Source organism: Sus scrofa, chromosome 17 (assembly GCF_054392235.1).
Source record: "Sus scrofa isolate SSC_HxYL_T2T_F1_AM1 chromosome 17, Sscrofa_HxYL_maternal_Yorkshire_Landrace_v2.0, whole genome shotgun sequence".
NCBI lineage: Eukaryota > Metazoa > Chordata > Mammalia > Artiodactyla > Suidae > Sus > Sus scrofa.
In genome coordinates this window covers 51,586,127-51,602,663 of record NC_139399.1, presented here as the reverse complement: position 1 = coordinate 51,602,663, position 16,537 = coordinate 51,586,127, and the positions used below count along the sequence as shown (strand labels likewise).

Below are 16,537 nucleotides of genomic sequence, written 5' to 3'. Positions count from 1 at the left end.
AGGTTACGATGTTGAAGACACTTTGGTAAGGCTTAGTGGGTTTGCTCAGTGCCCACGGCCATCAGAAATGTGTTTACTAAGGCAGAGCAGCTCCACGAGGCACAGCGTGGCCAGCTGGCAGCATCCAAAGAGAGCTGGCCCTACTCTGCTGCTGCTTGGACTTTTCTCCCTTCCTGAATTTAATTTCTTGGGTCACATTCCAAATGGACCCTCAAAGCAATGAACCAGTTAGAGTGGTGCTAACTGACTGACTCCTCAGTGCTCTCAGTAAGCTCTTCCCCAGCTCTCCCTGCTTAGGCTCAGGGCCTTCTTATGGAGTAGAGATGCCTTGAATTGGTAAAAATATTATTGTATTCTGTATAAAGAGTGCAGTGGATAAATGATGAGCTGTATTTGTCATTTATCAGATAGAAAAATCAAGGAATTGTTTTTGAAGTGTCACCTCTCCTAACCCTGGAAAACATGAATGAATGGTCATTTTTTCAAAGTCCTTTTGCAGAACAAAGTCCACATTCATTAGTAGAGCTTTCTGCCATCTGACTCCAGTCTCTTCTCAGTCTCAAATCTTTTAACCTGGCTCTGCCTATCTTTTAGTAAGTTCTAGTAGGCTCTCTGACCATGTGCCTTCATATTACCAACCTTTTCCCCTTCTCTGCCTTCAGGTCCCAAATCATCAGATGCCACCCGCTTGAGGTCTTCCTCGGTTTTCCTCAGTCATTATTATCAGTCTGTTTTCTGTATCACAAGCCCCTAGAAGCACATCCCCTATGGCACACATCACCCACCACTCTACCATGCTTCTGTTGACATAGCTTTCTCCTCTCCTGGATTATCAACTCCTTGAGGGGTCAGGGACTTATGCGTTCATCTTCCTGTTCTCTAAGTATCTGGCATAGTGAGTCTGCTAACTTCGACTGAATGCTTACACTACTCCACCCACTGTGTAAGCACTTTGTATCTACTATCACCTTGAAAGAGAACACTTATCATCCCCTTTTCACAGGCTAGGAAACTGAGGCACAGAAAAGTTAAGAATTTTTCCCAAAACCTCAAAATGGTAGAGTGGGGATTTGAACCCAGGCTGTTAGGAGTCAGGGCTTCTAGCCACTACTTGATGCTGAAATAAGACAGTATAATGTCCGTGCTCTTTACTGTACACAATGCTGGCATAATAATAGCTAGCTTTTATCAAGGACCAGCTGCAAGGCAGGTACTAAGCTAAGTGTTGTATGTTTATCATCTTAATCCTCATAAAAATCCCATGAGGCTCATGTAGGTATTATTCTAGAGATAAGCAGACAGATTCAGAGAGCCTGAGGTCAAGCAGTTTGTCTAGATGGTACTATGCTGTGTGCCTAGAAAGTGTTCACAGGGAAATGGATGAATAAAAACTGGGAGGGTTCGGGAGGAGAACTAATGTGTAAGGAGTGCCTTCCATTTTTTCCCATAGTATGTTTTCCCAAAATTTTGTTATGAAAAATTAAAAACATATTGCACAACAGAAAGGATTTTACAGGGAGCAGCCATACACCCCCCCAGCAGGTTTGACCATGAACAGTTTCCTCTGTGCTTCCTCTCCCTCTACCCAGCTGTCTGTCCATCGTATTTTTTATGCATTCCCCCTCAGTGCTTTGGCATCCATATCACTAAGTAGAGGTCATTATTTGTTTATAGTTTTTTATTTTGAGGTAAGATTTGTACATTTCATTTTAGTTAAATTTTAACTGTACATTTGCTGAGTTTTAACAAATGCATATGCCTGTATAACCTGAACCTCAGCCAAGGTATCATTACCTGGAAAGTTGCCTCATGTCTGTTCCCAGTCAGTGCCCACCGCTACCTCCCAGAGGAGAGTCTACTGTTTTTATGTTGTATTTTTATATGCCTTTTTTGGTTCCAAAAGAATTTAAGGTGACTCATTTAGGTCCATAAAAACATACAACATAAATCATAAATGAGAAGTGGTTGAAAAGAAGAAACTAAGGAATGTTAAATGGATCCAAGAGAGCACCTGTGATATTCCAGGCACTTTTATAAGTAATACATTATTTAATTGTTGCCAGAGGCATGCATGCTTATTTGCATTTTATAGGTGAAGAAGCTGCAGAATTATGTGACTGATAATAGGGACACTCTTTGACTCTAGAGTCCATGCTTTTACCACTCTAGCCCCCCCAAAAGTAAGACAACAGATACAACAAAACTTATTTAGAAAGTTATTGTGGTCTCCAATACATGCTCAAATATTTGTAAAATTTTGTTACCTGATTTTGTTACGTGTAGTTTACCTCTGGGAGATGGCAGTGGGTGGGGGTGAAATAGTCCTACAGTGTTTGTAAAGTCCTGTAAGGTCAAGGCTGGCTTTGAGTTATCCTGTATGGTTCGAGAGATGAGATTCCATGTCCTCAGAGAAAAAAGGCAACTTTTCCAGAATTAGTGGTAACAGTAGGAAGTCTTGAAGGGGTCCCATAGACTGTTAAATCAGGCCCTAACAATGTCAACAAGGAAGCATCTTATATGTGAAGGAGACTTGGTCAGAGCTTTCAACTTTGACTCTGAGGCGTTCTCATTGTGGTTTGTGGGTTAAGAACCCAACATAGTGTCTCTGAGGTTGCAGGTTCAGTCCCCAACCTTGCTCAGTGGGTTAAGGATCTGGTATTGCGGCAAGCTACGGCATAGGTCACAGATGTGGCTTGGATCCAATGTTGCTGTGGCTGTGGACTAGGCCCACAGCTGGAGCTCCCATTCAGCCCCTAACCTGGGAACTTACATATGCTGCAGGTGTGACCATAAAAAGAAAACAACAACAACAACAACTTTGACTTTGAAAGGGCTCTTCTTAGTTGGGTTAAGAAAGAGTAAAGGTAATCTTTGGTAAAAGAATTATAAATAGGGAATCTTAGAAATCATTATATTTGCTGCCTCTTGCACTCCATGTTGAATCTCCTTTATAATAATAGATTGGGTATACAGGTAAAGCCTAAGGAAGAATTGAGGTTTACTTTGAGTTTTCTTATTCGAAATGCCCGAAAAAATGATTGGGTCTCTTATAGTAGGAAGCTTATCACAGGACTCCTAGATAAAGTGAGAGAGAGTCTTTGAAAAAGAAAGGAAGACGGTGTTAAATCGTTACCGACTTGGCAATATCAAATAGAAGGATTTCCTCTTCTGTACTGTGGCCCCCAGCCAGTGGGATGATCCGCGTGTTAGGCCTGTTGGTCTCTGTGGACCAAGACATGCTTGTGTGGCCTTGGGTGGTGGTGTGAGGAAACACAGGACCCAGCTCAGCAGTCAGGCCCATGGAGACCTAGGGCAGTGAGTCTGGAGACTGCTGGAATGAGGCAGGTTTCCAAGAGTCCTGCTCTGCTGTCCACACTGCCCCTCCCTTACCTATCAGCCTCCCACCCCGCCACCCAGTCCCCTGGATGCCATGCCCAAAGCTTACAGAAAGAACACTTTCTGAGTCTTTCAGGCCTCCTGCCCTGTACCTCTGGTCCTGTGGGGAGCAGGAGAGGGAGGGACGGCCAACTCTCCAGTACAAAGAGCCACGTTCATGGTGGTTGCCAATGATAAATATTAGTTCTTCCTCCCAGGCAGTAACACAGTTATCTTAATAGACCTCTTTAATTGAAGAGAATTTTAAAATAATGTCTTCTGATTTTAAAAGCCATTCATTCTTATGGTAAGAATCTGAAAAATATGAGAAAGCGTAAAGAAAACAATTGAGATTCCTGTTAGTGATACCCTGATAGGCATTCTTTTTAGGCATTTATTTATAAACTCTTTACATACATTGTGAAGGCATGTTATATATACATTTTGTACCTTGCTTTGAAAGTATTTGCTTATCATGTCTTATAAAATGTCATACTCTAAACATTTTCCTGTATCATTAAATTTATTTGTAAGCATAATTTAAAATATTGATATTCCATCTATTCTATGGACAGCCCTCTTTTTTCAGCCTACTGATTTCATTGAATTTGAAGTGAGTTTCGCATGAGCAGCAATTGTAGTTTTATCAATTCTGCCAGTTTCTACTTTTTTTTTTTTTTTTGTCTTTTTGTCTTTTTGCCATTTCTTGGGCTGCTCCCGCGGCATATGGAGATTCCCAGGCTAGGGATTGAATCGGAGCTGTAGCCACCGGCCTACTCCAGAGCCACAGCAACACAGGATCCGAGCTGCGTCTGCAACTTAAACTACAGCTCACAGCAACACCGGATCCTTAACCCACTAAGCAAGGCCAGGAATCGAACCTGCAACCTCATGGTTCCTAGTCGGATTTGTTTCCACTGCGCCACGAGAACTCCAGTTTATACTTTTTTATTGGTGTATTTAGACCATTTGCATTTAAGGTAATTATTAATGTATTAGGGTTTTAATCTGCCATTTTATTATTTGTTTTGCTTCCTGTTTCTCTTTTCTTGCCCTTCTTTGGGTTATTTGAACATTTTTAAGGATTTTATCTTACTTGTGTTTTTGATTTTTTTTTTTTTTTTGGTCTTTTTAGGGCTGCACCCACAGCATATGGAGGTTCCCAGGCTAGGGGTCCAATCCAAGCTGTAACCTCCGGCCTACACCACAGCCACAGCAACGTGGCATTTGAGCTACGTCTGAGACCTAGTCCACAGCTCAAGGCAACACTGGATCCTTAACCCACTGAATGAGACCAGGGATCGAACCTGCATCCTCATGGATGCTAGTCGGGTTTGTTAACCGCTGAGCCATGACGGGAACTCCTTACTTGTGTTTTTGAATGTATCTTTTTGTATCATTTTCTTAGCAATTGCTGTATTACAGTATATATGTATTTGACTTATAACAGTCTGTTGGTATCAACATTTCACCACTTTGAAATGTGGAAACCTTACTTCTATCAAGCTCCTTTAATCCCCCTTTAAAATATAATTATCTTGAGCAGCAGATGGTATTATGATTTTTGTTTCAGTCATTAAATATAAAACTCATGAGGATAGTCTATTATATGTACTCATTTTCCTTTATCCTTTTTTTTTTTTTTTTTGGCTTTTTAGGGCACCTGTGGCAGATGAAGCTTCCCAGGCTAGGGATCAAATCAGAGCTATAGCCGCTGGCCTACACCATAGCCACAGCAATGCCAGATCCAAGCCACGTCTGTGACCTACACCACAGCTCAGAGAAACTCCGGATTCTTAACCCACTGAGTGAGGCCAGGGATGGAACCTGCATCCTCATGGGTACTAGTCAGATTCGATTCCGCTGAGGCATGCAGGAACTCCTCATTTTCTTTATTCTTAACTAATGCTCCAAGATTTCCTCTTTTATCATTTCCTTTCTCTTTGAGGAACTTCCTTCCTTTCTTCCTTTAACTTCCTTCCTTCCTTAATTCTTTAAGAGTAGATCATCTAGCTATGCATTCTTTTGGTTTTCTGTAGTCTGAGAATGTCTTTCCCCCTCCAATCTTAAAGTATAGTTTGCCCAGATATAGAATTCATGGTTGACAGTTCTTTTCTTTCTGCATTGAAAATGTTGTGCTACTTCCTTCTGGCTTCCATGGTTTCAAATGAGAAATCTGTTGTCATTTGAATTAGTGTTTTCTTATAGACAATGTGTTGTTTTTCCCTGTTTTCAAGGGTTTTTCTTTGTCTTTAATGATCAGAATCTTAGTTATCATTTGTCTTGTCACAGATTTCCTTGAGTTTATTTATTTGAGAATTTCCCAGTTTCTTGAATCTGTAGGTTTGTGTCTTTTACCAGGTCTGCGACATTCTCACCCATTATCTTTTTGAATAGTCTTTCAGCCCATCTCTTTTTATTCTCCCTCTGGGAGTCTGATAATATGAACATTGGATCTTTTGTTATCGTTCATTCGTTTTCAATCTATCTTCTCTCTTTTGTTCATATTAAGTTCTGTTGACCTGTCTTCAAGTTCATTGATTTTGTCTTCTGTCATCTCTATTATAAAGTCCATCTAGCAGTTTTTGTTTCTATCAGTGTATCTTTCAGTTTTATAATTTTTATTTGGTTCTTTTTTTTAACATCTATTTCTTTGATGAGATTTTCTATTCTTTTGTTTGTTTAAAGAGAATTCGTAATTGCATGTTGCAGCATTTTTGTGATGGCTGCTTGAAAATCCTTTGTAAGTTGATTCCAACATCAGTTTCATCTTGGTGTTGGTGTCAGTTTATTGTCTTTTCTCACTCAAGTTTGATTTTCCTGGTTGTTGGTAAAAAAGGAATTTCTATTCTGTCATGGACATTTTGTCTGTTTTGTTAGAAGACCTATTTGAATCTTTTTTTTTTTTTTTTTTTTTTTACTAGGAAGTCACTCTCTTTAGGTTTAGAACACAGTTCAGGATCTACTTTTGTGGGCTCTGGTTTCAATGACAATTTTCTTTTCAGAACCTTTGCTGTTACTGTCTTGGTGTTCTTGGTTTATCTGGTGCAGCCTGGGGCTCCCCCCTGGACCCTGCTGGTACAGTCAGGTTTCTCCAGGCCATGCTGCCTAGTGCTACCAGGTGGGAGAAGGGAGTCTGCTGGGATAAAGAGTACTTCCTGGGGGCCCTGCAGAGAGGGAGAACATTTTCCCAGATTGCTTTATTATCAGTGGATTCCTTATCTAATTCTCCTTGTTGGTGCTGTCAGCTGGCCAGCTGTTGTCAGCAGAACTCCTGTTGTGTCATAGGGAAGGATGAGCTTACCTAAGTTGCCTTCTGTTGCCAGGCTGGGGCTTGGAAAACACTGGGCTTGGGCCACCTTCTTGAATGGGAAGTCATAAGATGCCCTGCTGCTGTGTTGCTTTTCCAGTCCTAGGTTCCCCAACCTGTTCACCTTCTTTTTCCCACCTTTCCGATTTCTCCTTTGGCTGCCTTTCGTGTTATTTCCAGGGGTTATAGTTGTACTTCACAAAGAAGCTGGGGGAGAAATGGTTTATGGCATCTTGTCCAGGACCTTGACAGTATTCTTTTTAAACATTTGTCTTTTGGATGATTAGGTCATTTTACATGCTGGGTATAGACATGACCAAGAAGGCTGGGGGCGGGGGGCACTTCCAACAGCCTTGAAATCTGAAAGATTTCCTTATTCCGCAAACCCATGGGTCTGGGCCTGGTTGGTCGCCCAGTACAGGCAGTTATTCATCTGTCTTCCGCTTGCTTGGCTGTGATGTCAGCTCTTCGTGTCTACTTTAAAAGGCAGGCATTTCTTGTTGTTGTTATGCTCATTGAATAATGCAGTAGTTTGTCACACTTCTAGCATGATTAAAACAGATAAACTATGGCCTTTGTAGAGGGTTTTTCTCAGCCTCTCCTTTTGGTTTATTTAGTTTCTCTTTTGACAAAGATTTTGTATTAAATTCAGCCATGCAGATTGTATTTGTGATTTAACTATGAGATGTGAATATTTATATTTCATGGTTGTAAAACAGTGGCCAAGTTTTTTCATAAATTAGTGGGAAAAAGTTTCTGACATTTTTCTACTTGCAAATGAGGAATTTGAGGTCATCTCAGTTCTTCCACAGTAAATGTGTCTTAAAAAAAAAAATCAGAGTGGGAAATCCTTTGTATTGGAAGCCATGGGTCCCTTTGTATAGTTTACAATAATAGTTTTGAACAAATAATTTCAGGTTAAAATTGCATACTATTTATTCCCACCCATTTCCTTTATTGGCTGTGACACACAGGAATTACGCCCATTGCTTGACTAACCTTTCTGACCTTTTGTTACTTGGCTATAAATTGACTTGGGTCTTTTGCAAAAACACTGTCAGGGGGGAAAAATCTTTTTGTTAGAACCCAGCCAATTCCTGCTTCAGTGCAGAACAGTTTGTTCTCCTGAAGAAATGAGCCAGTTCAGTGAACAGAAAAACATAGCCATGAACTGGCATCGCCGAAACCTGCAAACACGATTGCCCACGATCATTCCACAGAGCAAGGGAACTTTATAAAAGAATGAGGCTGTGGGGAGAAAAATATAGTTTGGAGTTCCGTGGGCTTTAGGTAAATGTAATTGACTTGTTAGAGTTGTAACCACATAAAAAGGGATCCTTTTTCTGAGCTCTGGCAGCCACCACCATTTTACCATTTTAAATGAGAATGTTGTCGAATTCTCGCTCTGCCTGCTCTCATGGTCTCAGGCTGCTCTGGTAGCTCACAGCCCCTGTGTTTTCGGGGGCTCTTCCCACCAGGTTGGAAGCTTTTTCTGTCTAACATTATAAACATTTCCTGAGTGACTGCTCTGTGCAAGACCGAGTCCTGGGTTCACCCCCAGGGAAGACATTTATAGTGGTCTAGTGAATTACAAGAAAACATGAAAAACAATTCCAGTGTGGCAGGTGCAGTTACAGGAAAAGACACAAGACTCTGAGTACTTGACAGACTGTCACAGAAGTGGGGCCTTTTGAGTGAAGTTTGAAGACTGCCTAGGAGTTAGCCAAGTAGATGAGAGGAGCAGGGAATTCTGGGCAGAGAGGAGTGGGTAGAGGTGAGGAGTGATGGGACAGCATTAGGGGTTCCGGGTACTGTACGTAGAATTGCCCGGCTATAAAGTGTGAGGAGAGAAAGGAGTGGTGGCCAGTGAAACTGGAGACGGACAGGGACTGGATAACGTGTCTCAGATGCCATGTGTAGCAGTTCGGAGTTTGTACACTAGGCTGTGGGGGCACTGTAAGGGCTTTGAAGCCTGGAGCTGGCCTGGGCAGAGTTGGAGGGGGAAGACTCAGGTTGCAAGGAACCATGAGCTCAGGAAGGGTGAGTTGGGCCAGACTAAGAGAGGACCATGACACCAGGCTCCAGTGGACAGACTTTCTCCTGCAGGGGATCACTGAGGACAGTGATGTACCTGTCTAAAGGTGAGTAGGGGACGGGGGAGGCTGCGTGTGTGCGTGCAGGTAGCATAGGTCACCAAAGTCACTGCAATGGTCTGCTGGTGACAGGGGGGTGCTCAGAACTTGAGCAGAGGGCCACCTTGCTGATGCAGGAAGTGAGGAAGGAGGCAGGAAGCCTGAGACATCTGCTAGCTGTAACATGCCTGTCAAGGATGCTTTTACATAAGCTAGTTCATTTAGTTTTCACTGTGAAGCTTACAGTGTATGCGCTGATACCATTCCCATTTTACAAAAGACAACTGAGGTTTGGGAGGTTAAATATGTCACCCAAGACCCAAGTGACCTGCACTAGGAGGTCACTGAGTCAGGGTTGGAACTTGGGTTTATCTGACTGACTCCCACCATAGTGACAAGCCATCTTGTTCGTTTTTTTGTTTGTTTGTTTGTTTGTTTTTGGTCTTTTTATCTTTTCTAGGACCCCATCCTCAGCATATGAAGACTCCCAGGCTAGGGGTCAAATTGGAAGTGTAGCCACCAGCCTACGCCATAGCCACAGTAACACCAGATCCAGGCCGTGTCTGTAACCAACACCACAGCTCACAGCAATGCCAGATCCTTAACCCACTGAGCAAGGCCAGGGATCGAACCTGCAACCTGATGGTTCTTAGTTGGTTTTGTTAACCACTGAGCCATGATGGGAACTCTGTGACAGGCCATCTTGAATAGCACTTGTTGGAACTGAGCCGCCCAGTGTTTGCAAGTCTCAAAATCTCTAGAAACACTCAATAAGAGCAATGCCCATAAATAATAGCTCTGCTGATGCTTAGATTTTAGTGTTAATATAATTAGTATTTTGAAAGCCTGTTTTTCTTCTTGACCTGTCATCTCATGAAAACATTAGATCATAATTTTATGTCTTTTTTTTTTTTTTTTTTTTGTCTTTTTGTTGTTGTTGTTGTTGTTGCTATTTCTTGGGCCGCTCCCGCGGCATATGGAGATTCCCAGGCTAGGGGTTGAATCGGAGCTGTAGCCACCGGCCTACGCCAGAGCCACCGCAACGCGGGATCCGAGCCGCGTCTGCAACCTACACCACAGCTCACGGCAACGCCGGATCATTAACCCACTGAGCAAGGGCAGGGATCGAACCCGCAACCTCATGGTTCCTAGTCGGATTTGTTAACCACTGCGCCACGACGGGAACTCCATAATTTTATGTCTTAAAATCTCACCACTATGGAAGAATTGGTCTGGAGGAAGGCCCAACTAATTTGGCGAAAAGTGCAAAGGACTGAATATACATAAAGAAATGTAATTTTTAAAGTTCAAATGAGTATGTGTTATAACAATTCATATTAGAATAACAAACCATGGCCTTCAGTAATTAGAGACTCTTTTAGAACCAACACGAAGTTCATATGGTGATTTTTAGTAACTATATGCTTTTAAAGGTCTCAGAAAATATTTTTCAGGTAAGTTTAGTATAGCTGAAGAAGGCATTTACTAAGCAAAACCTGTCTTCAATCAAGTCCCAGGACAGTTGAGTGATTCTGTGAAGAAATACTCATTCCGTAGTCATGAGGTCAAGGATTCCAGGGTTAGGGCTTAGGAGGCAGATGAGCAAAATCAAAAACAAACCTGGCCTACTCTGTATCCATTAATGGATCGGCCCCTAATTACCAAAGGGTAACATTGTCCCATCTGGGGTTGGAGGCCTGAAAAGGGAAACACTGCCCCACCTGGGATTGGCACCTAGGAGTGCCAACATCAAGACTGTGATGAGAGGATGTTGCAAGCTGTCTGTTCGTCCTCTCATTTTCACCCTTCCTTTGCTTCTTGAAGTAGAACCAGAAATAAAGACTGTTTTTGAGGGAGAAAAATGCTGGAAATGTGGGAAAAGTATCTAAATCTTAAGCCAATTCTGTATTATTATTTTGCGTCATCACTAGTAAAAGAAAATTTGCTGAATTTTTAAGAAAAAAAATTAATATCTAATGTGACCGAGCTGTGGAACTCAGCATGCCCCTCTGCCAAAACCGAGATTATATATAGCACAGGAAAGGAAAGAGCCCCGCTTTCCTCCCGTGGCCGCGAGCAGAGCAGGAGCAGCACTTACGTAACAGGGTGTGCGCTGCGTCTGCCCTCGGCTCACACAGCGGGGCCTCGGTGGTGGCAGGCTCTTTGTTTGCCTCTGCATTAACTCTTGCCTGCTTCCTCTGTAACGGGGGCCTGTGCCTGGCACGTAAGGAAATGCCGGAGACACGGAACCAGAACAGGCCCTTATGGTCTTAGTCTAGTGGAGCAGATGGGCAGGTGAGGGGCCAAGAGGCTGTGGGTCCTGAGGCCAAGGGGAGGCACGGCATGGGGAACCTGCCAACCTGGCCTGGTCGTCCCGAGAGGCCCTCCCAGTGAAATCCCTCGCCTCCCCACCCTGTGCTTTGCTCTGCTGTAAAAAGGCCGTAATGCCTTTACTGTTTGTAGGTATTTTATGCTGCTGTGAAAGCTGAATGTGCCTCACCCTTGGTGGACATTTTGTAAATAGTCGTTTCTCTGCCTCTTTCCGCTCTGCAAACCCCCAGACCCTGTTCTGCCTGGTTTTCATTTCACTGAGAAACATGGCCCACTATTTGAACTCTGTCAGTGTCTCTCTCTTGAACCTCAGAATTTGCATCTTCACCCCCCTTCTCCTTGCTTCTTCCTGTCTCCCAGGATATGTATTCCAGTTCCTTTCTGCTTTTCCTGGGCAAGTGCGGTCCAAGGCTGAGAGGTGCAGGAGTGGGGATGGCCAGTGAAGGGAAGGATGATGCCTCGGTCGCAGACACATCACAGCTCACTCTCCTTCTCATCCAGGTCCCTTAGAGCCTCTCAGATAAGCTTGGGGTTTCCAGGCTCCTGTAGCATTTCCCCTGTCTTCCTCTCTTGCTTCAGTTCACTGAAAGGAGTAAAGAGCCCTTTGCAAGCTGTCAAGTCTAAAATCCTTTCTTTCCTCCTGCAAATGTTCTTCTCTCAGCAGGGTCCTGCTGAGCATCCTTCAAAGGGGCCTCATCCTGGGGTCCTGCTTGGCTCCATTTGTCCTGATGTTGTTAGAGTCTGTATTTGAAGGGGTTGATGAGAGGACACTCGGGCACACATCTGTCCCCTTTCCTGTCTGGTTCGTGGCCTCCCCTTTCTGCTCTGCTCCTCCCCAGACCCCATATCCAGCCAGGCCCCAGTTGCTGGCACACTGCCATCTGAAGCAGTGGTTCTCAACAGTGGACACTTGGCAGCGTCTGGAGACTTTTTTGATTGTCACAAGGAGGCAGGGTGGAGGTGCTACTGGCACCTAGTGGGTGAAGCTCTAAATATCCTATAATGCAGTCCCCTGAACAAAGAATTATCTGGTCTAAAATGTTAACACCAAGGTTAAGAAGCCCTGATCAAAGGGGTTTCCCACACGAGTCCCTTTCTTTGTGCTTGCCTGCCTCCATGTCTGCACTTGTAGGGGTTTTTGTTAATCTCCAAAGCTGCTCCTCCCCAGTGGGTGGCCTCACCTCTCTGGGGTCTTCCCTCACTCCTCTTCAGTCAGAGCTGGTCTCTGCTCTGTCCATGAAACTGCTTGTGTCCATTCACTGAACACTTCATGCCTTTGGCCTTCTATGAGCCCCCTTCAACATGATTTATTCTTTCTCTTTTGAAAGCAAAATAAGAGCTTGGCTATCATGAGGATGACCATGCAAATCCCAGTTTATATAATAGTAATATTCCAAGGCCCCAAAGCTTGCACAACATGCAGTGAACCCTGGACTTGGCATCAAGATATCTGGTCTGGTCCCCAGCTATCCTCTTCCATCTCTGTGACCACAGACATAACTTCCCTGAGCTCTGGCTTCCATGCAGGTATGGGAGAGACAACATCCATGTCCTAGGATCGTTGAAGCTGTGAGGGTATGTGAGCTTAGAACCGGCTACACAATGATCAGTCAGATATAGGCTGAAACTGAAAATGATTCCAGGGTCCCAGATGTGACCAGGAGACGAAATTGTTTCCCATTGCCTTGATAGCAGCGATCTTAATTCCAGATCGCAGTTCACCATTACTCCTTACGTAAGAATGAGCGGATGCCCCGCAGCACATCCTTTTCGCGGCACAAGTACTAGAGTATTGGTTCTCTCCCCTCATCCCATATTCTTCTGACTGCCTTTGTTTTAGAAGTTGATGTTCCTCCCTCTCTTGGAACACTGGGGCCCTAGAACCGTACTCTGGAGGTTGGGGGGTCTGTCCTGCCCCGAGGTACCCAGAAGCCAGTGGCCTTGTGAAGGGGTTGCTGAAGCATGAAAGGGACACTGCATCCATCCATTCACTCCCACCACTTTCTGGTACACGGAGACCAGCACAGAGGAAGTAGTTCAGACATTATGTTACGTTTACTTTTTGCCACAGTGCTAAGCGGTTAGTGACACCTGATCTCGTGGGTTTTAAAGGCAGTTTCCATATACCCATTAGGATTAGGATTATAAAAAATCATGTGAATATTCAACAGTGGAGATAACATCTAGTATTTGCCCAAAGTGTTTCAAACATAACCTCTCAATATATGGCCTTATCTCTAGAATAGAGGAGAAATCTTTGCATATCAAGAAAAGAACTGATTCAGTCCCTGGAGATAGCTATGAAATGTCCTGATGCTGCACCAATGGTGTTGGCCTTCCTTTTTTATCAGTGGCTGAAGAAATATTACATGAGGTGGCTGTGGGTCCAAGGCTGGGAGACAGGTGGTATCTTAGCAGCTGGGCGTTGGCATCGGCAGGACTCCCACAGCTGTTGGCAGCAGCACATGATGCCCACACACCATGTCCCTTCTCAGCTCTGTGTCCCAGGACCCGGCTCTCCTCTCTGATGGGCTGTCTTGTACTGTTCACGCTTAGGGATGTTTGTGCTTTGGGTTAAGTGTGTAGCTTTGGAAGCAGGAAGACCTAGGTTTGAGTCCCAGCTGTCACCTGCTGCTTGTGTGACCTGAGTCAAGTTACTTATCCATTTAACTTTGGTTTCCCACTTTGGGAAATCAGTAGCTGAAACTTAGCTCATAGGATTATCACGAGGATTAAAATAAATGAGGAAATAAATGTAAAGAGCAGTTAGCACAGTGCCTGATGTATAGTAATTTTACACAGCCGGTGATGGGAGTGCTGGTGGTTCTCCTTGAGGGCAGAGATGTGGCTTTGGATCCTCCCATGTCCAACATGTTTCTTAGCACAGAACTGAGTGTCTAGTAGCACTCAAATATTTTTAAAATTTAAAATATATACATGCAGGAGTTCCCGTCATGGTGCAGTGGAAACAAATCCAACTAGGAACCATGAGGTTGCAGGTTCGATCCCTGGCATTGCTCAGTAGGTTCAGGATCTGGTGTTACTGTGAGCTGTGGTGTAGGTTGCAGACGTGGCTCGGATCTGGCGTTGCTGCAGCTGTGGCATAGGCCAGTGGTACAGCTCTGATTAGACCCCTAGCCTCCTTGGAACCTCCATATGCCGTGGGTGTGGCCCTAAAGGGACAAAAAGACAAAAAAAAAATATGTATATATATATATATACATGCAAACACACTCTCAGGGGATAATCTGATAAGGACAATAACTTGAAAAACTCTGGAGGTCGTACTTTTAGTGCTTTGGCTAATGTATAAGGAGTCTAAGACAAGTCAGTCTCTACTCTTTGCAGTCAGATCATTTGAAGGGAAGCACCTGGACCATTTCATCTCAGCCCCCTGCCGAAATAACTTCACTTGACTTTGATTTACTGCCATGTCCTCTGCCTTCTGGAGGATGGACGTAGGAATGGCCTGTCTCAGAGTTCCCTTTGTGGTACAGCAGGATCAGCGGCTGCCTCTTGGGAGCGTTGGGATGCATATTCAGTCCCTGGCCCGGCACAGTGCATTAAGGATCTGGCGTTGCCACAACTGCAGCTTAGGTTGTGACTGTGACTCTGATTTGATCCCTGGCCTGGGAGCTCCACATGCTGCAGGGCAGCCAAAAAAAAAAAAAAAAAAAAAAAAAAATAATAGGGCCTGTTATCTTTCCACACATAGTCTGCTCCCTTACATGAAGTTCTGAGACATGGTTCTCCTTGAGTTTACTCCAAGATATTTTGTCTCTATATAGGAATAAATGCTCATCTTGTTAAATGATAAAGTGACTCCGAAGTGCACTTTCATGTTTGCCCTCAATGTTGGAGATCTGAGGGGCATTCAATACCAGGTGAGGTGTAGGGAATGTTGTCTCCATTTCTCCCCCATCTCTTCTGCCTCCCCACTTCCTTCCATAGCAAACTGCATTCGTTTCTGTCTTTGGATTGGTCCCCCTCAGCTCCAGGGGAGGGCCTGGATTGTTTCAGCCCCACCAGGTGGCCCCTTACCTCTCACTGCAGTGATTAGTCAGTGTCGGGCGGGGCTGTGGGGGGCAGTTAGTTCAGTGCTGGACATGTGTCCCAGGTCAGGCCGTCAGTGTGTTTGCCGAGGACTTTGGGAAGAAGGCTCTCCTCAGGGTTTTGAGAGGTCTTCCCATAGCTAGCCCTCCCTCCATCCTTCTGGATGGTGCAGAGGTGTGAAGCCTAGGACTGCTATAGCCATCTTGCCGTGATTAGGGAAGCTACCCCGAGGACATGGCTAACTAGAGAGAAAGAACAGGCTCTTGCTTTCATCATAGAGCAACTGAGTCAAATGCAACCTCCAGACTTTCCACGTACGTGTGGCAGTCAGCCCCCTTTCTTATGAAAGCCATTGTGTATTTGGGTTTTGTTACTTGTGCCTAAGAATCCAAATAGTACTCGGTAGATAAATTTCCTTCTGTTTTGCATATATTAGTGATTCTGACATGTGAACCAAGATAACTACCTTGGAGGCGAGCAGCTGGGGTTGGAGGGCTCCATTTGGGCAAAGCATGAATTGCTTACATATTTCTGTAAATTAAATTTCTTGTCTATATGTTAGTATTTTTCAAACTCATCTGAAAGCCTTAATTAATGAAATATAAATTTAGATAGAACTACTAAATTTATAGGTTTTTGTCATATGTTTTCACAATGAACAGATGTTAAAAGTGCCATGTAAATGTCTACAGACATGTTTTTTGGTAGAGAAACCATCACTTAGATAAGTGTTTCCTCCTCCCTACCCCTTTTCCTTTCTCCTTTTTCATCTCTCTCTCTCTCTCTCCCCTTCCTTCCCTTTCTCTCTCTCTTTTTCTAGCTCTTTCTCTAAATCTTTTATCACTCAATTTTCCTTCTGTTTTAATTTTTTTTTTTTTTTTGCCACACCCTCAGGCATGTGGGAGTTCCCAGGCCAGGGATTGAACCCACACCATAGCAGTGGCTTGAACTGCTCCAGTGACAATGCTGGATCCTTAAGCCCCTGTTCCACAAGGGAACACCCACCTTCTGTTCTCATTAGTTTTCTCAGTGTCTGTTAGAAATTGTTGAGATGTAAGTTGGAATTATTTTGTTTAGATGTCAGCATTAAGGTTGAGCTTAACTGTTCAGGCCCTGCACCTACGAGTTCCATACAGATAAAATGACTGGGCATTGAGTGCTTCAGTATCAAGGGACCTAAGCAATCATTTGGGTATTAGATGGGAACATTTGTAATTACAGCCCCCTGATTTTTGCTAGTAAAGCAGAATGCTGCAGGCAAACTCCTATAATTGGTGTATTCGGTAGATGCCCACTAGGTATATCACCATCGCTAAAGCTGAGTGGTCTAGCATTG

At 43.9% G+C, this 16,537-nt stretch overlaps 1 protein-coding gene across 9 annotated transcripts in view; it reads left to right on the top strand.

Annotated features, from left to right (window-relative positions):
- Positions 1–16,537, top strand: part of ZHX3 (zinc fingers and homeoboxes 3) — a 119,319-nt gene that overhangs the window by 57,588 nt on the left and 45,194 nt on the right. The window contains exon 1 of one of the 9 annotated variants that reach the window (XM_021077230.2): positions 8,485–8,826. The exons of the other annotated variants lie outside the window; for them this stretch is intronic. The gene's annotated coding sequence lies outside the window, so the exon portion shown is untranslated. Of the gene's footprint in view, positions 1–8,484; positions 8,827–16,537 lie in introns of those variants that run through there. 9 annotated transcript variants of the gene reach the window in all.